The sequence below is a fragment of the Lepidochelys kempii genome, chromosome 6 (assembly GCF_965140265.1).
Source record: "Lepidochelys kempii isolate rLepKem1 chromosome 6, rLepKem1.hap2, whole genome shotgun sequence".
In the NCBI taxonomy this organism is placed as follows: domain Eukaryota; kingdom Metazoa; phylum Chordata; order Testudines; family Cheloniidae; genus Lepidochelys; species Lepidochelys kempii.
The window spans coordinates 8,759,619-8,772,607 of NC_133261.1; the positions used below are offsets into that span (position 1 = coordinate 8,759,619).

The 12,989-nt window shown below is 42.1% G+C and overlaps 1 pseudogene; it reads right to left on the reverse strand.

The window, feature by feature from the left end:
• Window positions 1–267: 267 nt before the first annotated feature.
• On the reverse strand, window positions 268–5,547 carry LOC140912930 (up-regulator of cell proliferation-like; annotated as a pseudogene).
• Window positions 5,548–12,989: the final 7,442 nt, after the last annotated feature.

Here is a 12,989-nt window from a genome sequence, read left to right on the forward strand (position 1 = left end):
GGTGGGGATACCAGGCTAGATGGGCTGTTATTCTGGTTCAGCAAGGACACAGGGAAACAAGGACTATCAGTTTGCTTTGGTATGGCTGTTCCTGTGCAGCAGCCTTGCACTAACTGGAAGATGTGACCTGCAATTGATTTTTTTTTTTTTAGTTTTCAATTTAAAAAACGGTACAGGCTGTCAGATTGGTTCATATTCCATTTTTTAAAATTAAGGGTTTTGTTTTGTTGAAGTGCATCCTATTTAAAGAGACTCTTGGCATGTCTATTATTTCATGTAAAACACTTCCTTTAGGCTCTTCAGCGCCTGCTCTTTAGTTAGATTTTTCCAGTCTCCTGGAAGATCTGCTGCTTTAGCACCATACGCTCTAGCTAACTGGTCACTGAATGATTTGAAAACAAATTTCCTGAAATCAGAAGCATCAATATTGGGACCAGGCTGAATGTGCCAGTCTGGGTAGTAATGGCGGTAATCTTTGAAGGGATGAAATTTCCCATCTGCGGCTGCAGTTTGGAATTCACGATTGGAAACCACATCAGAGGAGCATATGGAATGCTCAAGCTTTTGTGAATCACAATCCCTGAAGTTCCCTAACCCTTTGGGTCGATGGACTGATACAAAATGCTCTTTATGGTCAGTGCCTCCTGCTTCACAGGGGGCTTCACAGAACGGACACTGCTTCCCACAGCCAAACACTCGCTTGAAGATCTCATCCTGGGGTTTCACTGGCAGGCTGGAGAGTTTGGTCTCAAGTTCCAAATGATTAAACTGGGTTAAGATTTGTTGTTCCAGCTCCAGAAGGAAGATTTCAATGTTACCAGAAAGCTGCTCAATTTTTGCTGTGGTTTTAAACTGTACTCCAACTAAGCTATTGCTGGAAATGGCCAGGTCCTGCTGCAGCTCTTTGCAAAAGCTGTCTAAAAAGGCAGAAACTGTGTTATTGTTTTTATTTATGGAGTTTTTCAGAACTCCCTTGATTTTATTTATTATTCTGGATAGAATCCCTTTCTCCAAATCCCTCAAACTTGCCTTCCCTCCATAGTGGTCTATCAGACATCTCTGTATCCAGGATTTGACAAACTCTTCATAGTTACTTATCTATTTCACATAGTTGTCAAAGTTCATCTCTTCCAGCAGCTTCTTTAGCAAAAAGAACTGAAAGAAGCTTCGGCTGGTGTATTCAAGGGCCTGTTCACTGCTGAGAAAATTGTCAACTATTTCTAGTCCGAGCCTTTTGTTGACATAACCCACCAGGGCAGGTTTGAGACACTGATCACAGAAATTCCTCGCCCTCGTTTGGCTCTCTTTCTTTTCCAAATGGAGATCAGTAAATATGGAGAAATAATGAGGTTTCAGCTTCTCCAGATGTTGCTGAGGATCATTTTCTTTGATAAAATCTTCATGCATCTTCTGAAATGCCCAAGCTGCTTCCCCCAAACGTGAAGCTTCAGGTCAACTTCAAACAAAGGAGAAGTGTGAAGTTTCTCAATCTCCTCCTCTTTTAACCTCTCATTAACCATTTGCAGCAGTTCTCCACAATAGGTTTCATCATAGTCTGTTTTGGATTTAACTTTTTCTTCAATGTATTTCTTGCATTCAGTCATTAAAGATAGAGCAAGCTCTTCAGTTTTACAGTAACATTCCTGTGAGAAGTATTCTGCAACTGCTCTGGTCCATTTTAGGTTTAAGTATTCCTTCTTCATTGTGAAAGACTTCATTCTATAATCCAGCAGGCTTTTTGCATGTTGCAGTATCTGTCTGACAGCACCCCCTCTGTGCTTCAGATCCTTTCTCAGCTGGAGATCCATATCTTGAACAACTTGACATTTCTGTAAAGTACAGAGCGTTAACTCTGACAAGGTTTCTCGCCACATCGTTTCAAATTCTTTTTTCAGTTTCTCATTGTCTAGTTTATCTTCTCTGTTTCGGCATTCAGCCAAGAGTCTGTCAACTTCCCCTTCAATTTTCTGCTTGTACCCAGACTGGATATTGTCTATCTTGTGCTGTCCTCTTCGTATTCGAATTGCTTCCTCACAGTTACTGCTTGAATAATTTTCAAGTTCTCTTTTGAGGCTATTTTTGCGCTCCTTTTGAAATCTTCTCTGTACTTTTCTATCAGGTTCAAATTTGGAGCTTCACCTTTAAAATACTGTTCTAAGTTATTCAAGAGCTTCTGTTCTCCCTGCTGTAGCTTCCCTTGTGCTTCCATTTTTAAGCTGTGAAAGAGATCACCCTCTAGTGTCTCTGGCAGCTGATTCTGGATAAAAGTTTCTTTTTCAGATATCCAGAGATACATCTCCTTGCGGAAACCTCATTCCCATTCAGAATACTTCACAGACAGCTGGTGATAGGCTTCAGCTACAAGGCTGTTTCTAAAGCTAAAGATGAAGTTCTCATGTTTCACTGACTTCCACAGGCTCTTCAACCATACAATAAAATCAGGAATACCCTTTCCAGCTCTTTTCCGTGAACGGTTCTCTATGAATTCAAACAGGTATTTCTTTAGCTCACACACACTCTCACTGTATCCAGTGTTTACGGGAGCCATGAGAGGGACTCCATGCCGCAAGCCAGGCATGTACCAATTGTGTTTTTCTGGGTCATACTCCATAATATCAGAAAATGCCATTTCCCTGCTTTGCTTTTCCATCCTTGCTGCAGCTTTGGTCATTTCATTCAGCTGCTCCAGGAGGTGTTTCCTGTCCCTCATGTTTTGATCATGAGCAGACACATCACTGACATTCTGGTGCACAAACTGGCAATTTGGCTGTTTTCCTATTTCCTCCATTCTGAGAAATGCATGGACCACAATTTGCAGAACATCCTTCATTTCTGTGGCATTCTCCATGGTCATGTTAACGATGGTGATGTCACTCAGTCCAATCACCAGAGTGGCCAGCTCATTGTCATGTTGATAACTGTCTTCCAGTGCTGTTAGTTCAGGGGCCTTCAGACCTTCAGTGTCTATCACCAGGATGAAATCACAGCCAAGCAGCTCCTGAACAGCTTCTGTAACTTTAATGAGTGTCATGAACGCTCCTCGCGTACATCGATCGCTACTCACTGCAAACTGCGGGCCGAACATGGTGTTGAGAAGAGTGGATTTCCCAGTGCTCTGCACTCCCAGCACTGTTATAACCACCATTCTGGATCTACCCCCTAGTCTGATATGGAGATGGGTTAGAACATCTACTACCCAGTTCATGGGGATGTTGGAGGCATCTCCATCGATCAGCTCCACAGGAAACCCTTCCAGCATCAGGTCAGCTGCTGTGCATGGGAGATGGGAGAATTGTCTTTGGCTTTCTTCCATTTTCCCTTCTTTAACCATTGAGCATTCAGCTTCATAGAAATGCCCCAACTCACACATGAAATGCTCCACCCCCAAGGAACTATCATATATTAATTTATCTAATTCCTCCAGCTGTTTTCGATCCACTCCTGGAGTTACACATTTCTCTTTTTAGTCCGCCCGCATTTCAGAAAGATTCCCCCTAGCAATATTATCCAGGCTAAATTTCATCCATTTCAGAAAGTAATGTTTCTCCACTGGATTCAACTGTACTATTCCATTGATAAACTTAGTCAAACCATTAGTACAGTCACACTGATTCCGCTGTCTACGTATCTCTAACCATTTCTGTTTCAGTGCAGATTTATAGTCTTCAATGGCCACGTCCCCTTGCCTTTTCATTTGGCACATCTCTTTTTCCAATTTAGCCAAGTTTTTCCATGGGTCTCCTTGCAGGCTCAGCATTTCCCTTTTGTATTTTGCCCCATCTCTTATTTCTGCAGTGATTTCTTCAGTATATTTCCTCGCACACTGACATGCCTGACACTCCTCATCCACCTGGATTCCCAGGTCACGTGCCGTCACAGCCATGGCTCCCAAACTCACTGTCTTCGGAGATGAATTCACTATGGTTCCTATGGTGGACTTCACCTTTTTCCACAAATCCTGCATTATTCATGATACTATCTTTCACCAGTACTAGTGATTTGCTCAGTTTCAACACTGAGGACAGCTTATTAAGAAATCCCAGAGTTTCTTTGGGTTTCTTATTCTTGCAGTTGAGGATGAAGTAATATTTAGAGCTGGATTTTTTCAGAGATGACAACAGCTCGTATTCTTTCTCACCGATGCTCTCGGTAACTATGAACACTGCGGAGGAGACCGCTGTTAAAAAGCTAAACTGTAGCCAGTGGGACTCAATGTCTCCATGCAAATTTGTAACTGCAATGGGTTCTGGGAAAAGATCAGAATTTTCCGTCCCCCCAGGGAAATACCAGGAAATCTCAACCAGCCCATCTGCGATTTTCTGAAGGAAGTTCCCAGACTCCATGTCCCGATGGATAAAGAAATCGTGGTGCTGCTGGGAGGGGCTGAGAACCTCATTGAGGAGTTGGGACTTGGAGAAGCTGTAGCTCCCCATCCACACAAAAGAAATCGTTGGCATTTCTGTGAGCACCAGGCTCTCCTCTCTGAACCCTCTGCTCTGTGCCAGGGAGTGCGGCCTCCACTTCCTCACAATGTCCCTCATGGCCCACAGTAATAGGGTGCCCTTGGGGGTGTTGAGGGTGGGTAGCAGCAGAGGGAGGGCAAACTGGCACATGGACATTTTGGACAGGATCTCCTGCTGTAGGAAACTGAGCAAAGCAGAACAGCACAAAGAACATCAAGAGATTGCAGAGAAACTTTCATCTCAGTGTCACTAAAACAGAAAGTGCCATCAGTATGCAGTTTCTCCTCATAATCATCCATTTCTTCTTCAGGAGCCTTGTGCCCAATGCTTGTATTTCTGGCCGTCCCATTCAGAGCCATGACCTTCCTCAGGAAATGCCAAGGTAAATCACCTAATGCCTCTGGAATCCTGTTCTTGATGCTTTCTGGGCAGATCTCCAAAACATCCCTCAGCCTGATCTTGATGCTTCTGTGCTTCTCCAGGTTTAATCTGGACAGAACATCTTGAAATGCTTTACTTCTTTCTGCAGAAGGAAGTTAAAACAAACCAAAATTTCAGAGTAGAAAATGGTGACTTTATATACAGTTTACTCATTCCATAGACAGCCTGATGTTTGTAATTTAAAGAAAAGCAGTACCCAGTAAGTAACAGATGATTTATACATCCTGGATTCAATTCTTCTCTTACTTATATTGGTATAACAAAAATGAAGCCAATGGGATTACTTCCATGCAAATAAAACATAGTTCTGGCCCACCTTGAACTCCACTAGGTTGGTTTGCATTGTTTGATCCCAATCCTTATCCTCAGCACAGTGCAGAGTCCACTTGAAAATGGCTTAAGTGGCGAACTGAGAATTTTCTAGAAAATCTTCCAGTATAACCAGCTCTATGACATCCCAGCTCACAGCTACTGGAGGAGGGGGCATAGACTCAGGACCCTGTCTCTGTGGTGATCCCAGAAGCTGAAATGACCCCTTGGCTGCTCTAAGCTGCTGCTCAGGATCAGACTGGTGCCTGGCAGTCTGAGGATCAGGTGGCTGTGATGGTAGCCTTCACCCCTCACCCTGAGCTGTGCTGGGCATCAATGACTCATCTGGAGGATCTGACCCTTTATTTCCCTTTCAGCCGTCAGTGCAGATTACACCTTCTGGGAAGACTTATTTTTGATTTTCTTCATATCTTCCTCCATCTCTTTGCTGGGACATGTCTTTTACAGGTGTAGCTAACAGCACTGTGGCTTTGCTTACCTCCCAGCGACCAAATCAGTCCCTTCACTCACGCTACTTCCTCTCTCCTTTTGGGGAGCTGTGAGGACTGTCATTACTTACAAAGCAAATTTACCCACATTGCAACCTGGGGAGCTAATGCTAAGACACCTCCAGGCCAGTCCTGGTACGGTAATGTCTCCAGGGCAGTGTTCGGGTATTTGTATCTGATAAACGATTAACCCGTTTATTATGTGTTATAGAGACATTATTAAGATCACAAGAGCAAACTATTCCACTGCACAGGAAAGATAGGAAGAGTGGCAAGAGACCACCCTGGCTTAACCAGGAGATGTTCCATGATCTAAAAATAAAAAAAAGAGTCCTACAAAAAGTAGAAACTAGGTCAAATTACAAAGGATGAATACAAACAAATAACACAAGTATGTAGGGGCAAAATTAGAAAGACCAAGGCACAAAAGGAAATCAAACAAGCTAGAGACATAAAGGGTAACAAGAAAACATTCTACAAATACATGAGAAGCAAGAGGAAGACCAAGGACAGAGTAGGCCCATTACTCAATGAAGACAAAAAAGCAATAACAGAAAATGTGGAAATGGCAGACGTGCTTAATGACTTCTTTGTTTCGGTTTTCACCAAGAAGGTTGGTGGCAATTGGATGCCTAACATAGTGAACACCAGTGAAAATGGAGTAGGTTCAAAACAGGGAAAGAGCAAGTTGAAAATTACTTAGACAAGTGAGATGTCTTCAAGTCACTAGAGCCCAATGAAGTGCATCCTAGAATACACAAGGAGCTGACTGAGGAGATATCTGAGCCATTAGCTATTATCTTTGAAAAGTCATGGAAGACGGGTGATATTCCAGAAGACTGGAAAAGGGCACATATAGTGCCTATCTATAAAAAGGAAAATAAGGACAACCCAGGGAATTACAGACCAGTCAGCTTAACTTCTGGACCCGGAAAGATAATGGAGCAAATAATGAAGGAATCAATTTGCAAACATCTAGAAGATAATAAGGCGATATGTAATAGTCAGCATGGATTTGTCAAGAACAAATCATATCAAACTGACCCGATAGTTTTCTTTGACAGGCTGACGACTGTGTGGATGGGGGGAAGCGGTAGATGTGGTATATCGAGACGTTAATAAGGCATCTGATATAGTCTCAAATGACCTTCTCATTAAAAAACTAGGGAAATACAACCATGATGGAGCTATTATAAGGTTGGTGCATAACTGGTTGGATAACCATTCTCAGGGTAGTTATCAATGGCTCACAGTCATGCTGGAAGGGCATAACGAGTGGGCTTCTGCAAGGATCAGTTCTGGGTCTAGTTCTGTTCAATATAGTCATCAATGATTTAGATAATGGCATAGAGAGTACACTTATAAAATTTGCAGATGATACCAAGGTGGGAGGAGTTGCAAGTGCTTTGGAGGATAGGATTATAATTGAAAATGATCTGGACAAACTGGAGAAATGGTCTGAGGTAACTAGGATGAAATTCAATAAGAACAAATGCAAAATATTCCACTTAGGAAGGAACAATCAGTTGTACATGTACAAAATGGAAAATGACTGCCTGGGAAGGATTACTGCAAAAAAGGGATCAAGAGGTCAGAGTGGACCACAAGCTAAATATGAGTTAACAGTGTAAGACTGTTGCAAAAAAAAACAAACATCATTCTGGGATGTATTAGCAGGAGTGTTGTAAGCAAGACATGCAAAGTAATTCTTCTGCTCCAGTCCACGTTGATTATGCCTCAGCTGGAGTATTGTGTCCAGTTCTGGGTGCCACATTTCAGTAAAGATGTGGACAAACTGGAAAAAGTCCAGAGAAGAGCAACAAAAATGATTCAAGATCTAGAAAGCATGACCTATGAGGGAAGATTGAAAAAACTGGGTTTGTTTAGTCTGGAAAAGAGAAGACTGAGAAGGGACATGATAACAGTTTTCAAGTACCTAAAAGGTTGTTATAAGGAGGAGGAAGAAAAATTATTTTCCTATCCTCTGGTGATTGGACAAGAAGCAATTGGCTTAAATTGCAGCAAGGGAAGTTTAGATAGGAAATTTTTCCTAATGTCCGGACTGTCAGGGTGGTTAAGCACTGGAATAAATTGCCTAGGGAGGTTGGGAATCTCCGTCATTGGAGATTTTTAAGAGCAGGTTCGACAAACACCTGTCAGGGGTGGTCTAGATGGTGCTTGGTCATGCCATGAGGGCAGGGGACTGGACTTGATGACCTCTCGAGATCCCTTCCAGTCCTATGCTTCTATAATGAAGCAACAGCTCTACTTTAGTTTAGATTGAGAAGCCCTTTCTACTTAAATGTTAATTCTTCTAAGTACTGTAAGATCTGTATGCTTACTTGGACTGTCTTGAAATTTGTTGTCTCATGGGGGAACAGGATAGGGTTAGTGACCCAAATTTCGGGGTCATTTGAGCAAGGAGTTCCCTAGACACAGCTCGTCAAAAACACAGCATTTTGCAAAATCAGCAGTCTTATAATGGAGGGAATTCTGCACCACAGAGCTCAACATCCCCTACTTGATCTCAGTCACTCATCGTTTATTTCAGCCAGTGTGTGGCACTCACTGCCCATTTGAGGAAGCAATACTGAAAACATCTATTAAAGGAAACCTTTGGCTTTCTAGAACACTGTGTGCAAACACTCATGAGCCAAAGAGATTGAAACGTGCATGTGCTGTGAGCCTAGGCAAGAGTCTTTCCAGACAGTCCACTCTCACAGTAGCTGGATGGCTCAAGTACATTTGAGCCCTACTCTACTCCACAGTATTAACAACCTTCCTCAGAATACCATCCTTGCCACCATGGATGTCACTTTCCTATACACCAATATCCCTCACAATGATAGGATAGCTGCCTGCCCCAAATATTTAAAAGACAGTGGACAACCATCAATTATCCATTCCAAACACATAGCCAAACTCATCCAGTTCATCCTCGCCTGTCATAGATTTACCTTCAACAATAAACATTTTGTCCAAAGCATGAGAACAGCCAGGGGTACTAGGATGGCTCCCCAATATGCTAACCTCTTCATGGGTCATCCTGAAGAAGAATTTCTGGAGAAGTGCATCATGAAACCAGTGATATACCTGAGAAATTTTCATCCTATGGGAAGACAGCTTAAACTCCCTCAGACTTCCACCACAACTTCAACAACCACCACCCATCCATTAAACTCTCTCTGGAGCTTTCCCACACTAGCATCAACTTCTGGACACCACAATCAGCTTCAACAATGGAACCCTACAGACAACCATATACAAGAAACCCATGGATCACCACACCTACCTTCATAGATCTAGTAACCACCCCAACCATACCAAGAAATATGTTATTAACAGCCAGGCACTCAGATACCACAGAATGTGCTCTGAGGAGAAAGTAAGTGATATATACCTTAATGAAGGGATAGCTTATTTTTGTCAAGGTCCAAATTTCTTGGTCAAGGTATAGTCAAGGTCCAGATTCCAAGAAAAAAAAATTGAGAAACCCATAATGATAATAAACAAATAAAAACATTGTGGGGTCCATTCAAAAGCATCTCGCAGTCCGGATTTGGCCCATGGTCCGCCTATTGACTATCCCTGGCTTAACACACTTGTTGTCGATATTGTGAAGGTCAAAACTGTAACAGTGGTCAAAAAAGACCTAGATAAATTGATGGAAGATAGGTCCATCAATGGCTCTCAGCCAGGTTGGGCAGGGATGGTGTCCCGAGCCTCTCTTTGTCAGAAGTTGGGAATGGGTGACAGGGGATGGATCACTTGATGATTACCTTTTTGATTCATTCCTTCTGAAGCACCCAGCATTGGCCTCTGTCAGAAGACAGAATACTGAGCTAGATGGACTTTGGTCTGACCCAGTATGGCCGTTCTTATGTTCACTTAAAACCACCTTCACCAAACAAGGAAACTCCATCAGAGAAGTAGATTGCATCATGCAACAGGCCACCCAAATACCCCAGGAGAATCTGCTTCAATACAGAAATAAACCCCCTTCTGACTGCATACCCCTATTTGTCACCTACCACCCCACACTTAAGCTAGTGTAACCACCAATGGGTGTAAACAACTACACCCCATACGCGATGGGTACCCCATCATGAAAGAAATATTTCAAGAATCATCTCTTCTGGTCTTCGAACAATCTCTTCAAACTCATTGTTGCCCTGGTTTGAGGGATGTGTATACCCCATTATGTGATCAAACTAATTGCAACCATATTATGTGCATTCTGCCAATAGGAATTAATGAAATAGAACACCACATAGTTAAGGGTTAATTTGGAGACAGGCTTTTAGAAGCGAGGTCATATCTAGCTGATAGTTTTTTGCTAATCAGAATGGGAGGAGGGGACAGACAAGTAAACAACTGAGACTGAAAACCTTGGTGGTTGGAAAACTTTGAATCTAGGCACCTCTGATATGGAAAGTTGACTGAAAGTTAGAAAAGAGATGATCCAGTTGGGGTCATTATGACCTATGTGTTTTGTAGAAGTTAGTTATAAAAGATTAGCTAATAGAGTATATTGTGGAGCAGTCCTCTGAAGCCATCTTGAGACACTTTTTTCTGACACCCTTTCTCCCTGGTGGGTGAGCAACTGGCCATTGCAAACCTGCTGTTAATTACTCAATACCATTCCAGATCTTAGGAAAAAGATCTGGGATGTTCTAAACCTATTGCTTATGTCTCTGTATGCTTAAATCTAATAAACTGCAGTGTTAGATAAGAGCATACTTACTTGCATTTAATCCTTGATCAGACAGAAGTGCTGTGTTCCTATTGATTGATTCCTGACACTGCATGGAGTGAAATAGTTAAGTTGCCCCTGCTGTGGGTTCTGAAAACCCCAGGTAACCCTCGTCATCAAGAGGAAGCTCCCCACAGACCAGGACACACCCACTCAAAGCAGCACCAGACTCTGCCAGAACTATAGATGCAAAACTTGCAGACATATCTCCATTACTATAATGATCAACACTCCACACAAAACACCTTTCAAGATCCCAGGATCTTATACATGCCTATCACATGTAGCACACTTCATCCAGTGCACTAAATGCCCGAATAATGATTATATGGATGAAACAGATAAGCATTATAAACTCAAATGTATATACACAGGAAAATGATAAAAGACAAAAACACCCTATCACCTGTGGGTGAACACTTTTCATAAAGTAATCACTCTATATCTGACCTATCAGACCCAATCCTCAAAGGCAACTTGCACAGCATTTTCAAAAGAAGAACCAGGGAGCTTACATTCATTACTCTGCTGGACACCAAATCATGGATTATGGACATCATGGATTGAACAGAGACACTAGATTTATGGTTTATTAAAACAATCTGTAATCCACTAACCCCTTCTTTTTTTCCTATGTTTGCAGCGGTGCTAATGGCCCATTCTACTTTGAATGGTCCCTTACAATATGTGCTAACTACTTATGCTAAATAATCTGTTCCACCTTGCATTTTGCTCTGACATTGGGAGTAATGTTCCCAGACCTGAAGAAGAGCTCTTTGTGGCTCAAAAGCTTTTCACTCTCACCAACAGAAGTTGGTCTAAGAAAAGATATTACCTCACCCACATTGGCTTTCCAATATCCTGGGATCTACCTATCTATATTTTCACTCTAGACATTAGTAGTATACAGCTCAATAGGATTCATCAATACATATATTTTTACAGGTTTCCACACCCTCTTTTGTCCTCCAGTTTCATATGTTGACACATACACATTTGGCACTGTTGACCATTTTTGAAGGAAAAAAAAGTATTTTTTCCTTTTCACAAGGCATATTTATTAGAGATGACCTGAAGAAGTCTTCTTCTGAAAGCAGTGAAATTGAGAAAGCCTTTACAAAGTACATACACCACAGGAAGCTGAGTATTTTGTACATTGTGCAAAATGTGTTTCGCCAGGGGAAAAAAGACAAATGATTATTTTAAATACAAAGTATATGGTTCTCTTTAAAACCATGGAGATAAACTGCAAGTTACCACCCAGGCATGGCAAACGTACCCTGGGAAAACACAATTCTTTTGGGAGGCTTTTGAGGATGCTATCAAAAAGCCCACAAGTTTCTGCTGGTGGATTTAAATGTTTTAGCACCCGAAGCCTACAGGTTAAGAACAAGCATTTCTCCCCCAGACTGGCCCTATGCATACACCTTGAAAAAAAACATAAAAGTAGTAATTTTTTTTAACAATCCTTAGCCATTTTAAAAAAAGAGCATCCCCCTGATAAGCATGTCTAGCCATGTACACAGAAACCTAGATCTTTTGAAACTCCTCATCAAAGCCAGACCGCATCAAAGGAAGGTTATTCTGTGCTCAGCCTCTGACAACCTGGTAGTGGCCAGCTCTGAAATAGCACTCAACTCTGTAAAAGGAAAAGTCCGCCAGAAACCCTAACAAGTAAGCATGCTAAAAAGAAAATGGGGGATTAGTAAAACACTGAGCGATTACAAAAACCTGTTCCTCAAAAGAATAAAAGATGATTGTAAAACAGATCAGGGGTTTTATCAAACCTTTGTTGAGCTTTGCTGTCAGGCATTTTAAATAAAATGGTTGAAAAATTGTACCTCGTTCCTAGCCATCAGCTAGAACAAACACGCCTCCAGTGATGAAACATGCCTCTAGTGATGAAGAAAATATCAGAACCACACCTCCTCACCAATTGGATTCAGAGATGAAAGACATTCTTCAAAGATCCAGTTTATCAGACTCTGAAAAAGCTAAACTTTAGGAGAGGGTCCTACAAAGGCATCTGGTATTGGCCAAGAAGGTTGAAGAAAAAAGACTAAAAGAAGTCTCTTTCTCCCAGAGTAAGAGGAGCAGGGGGCTGGGCCCATGGCAAAAAGGCGGAGGGTCATGGCCCCTTGGCCTCCCCATCTTCCAGCATCCCTGTCACCATGTGGTCATTTTCTGGCAGGGGCATGCCTATGGACAGAACTCTAAGGCTTTCAAGCCATGTGTAGGGCAGCTTGTGTTTGGAACAAAGGAAGCACAGGCTGCATGACAAAAGACTATAAAAGGCAGCTGCATCTTCTCCATTTTGTCTTCAGTCCTGCTTCTTATCTCTGGATGAACTTTGCTACAAAATGAAGCTCTGAACAAAGGACTGAATGACCCATCCTAGCTGGGGTTGTGTTCCAGAGGGACATTCAAGCCAGCAAACTCACAAGTACTGATAGGAGCCTGATATATGGACTTTCAAATCTTTGTATATATGTAACTGCTTTACCATTTAACATC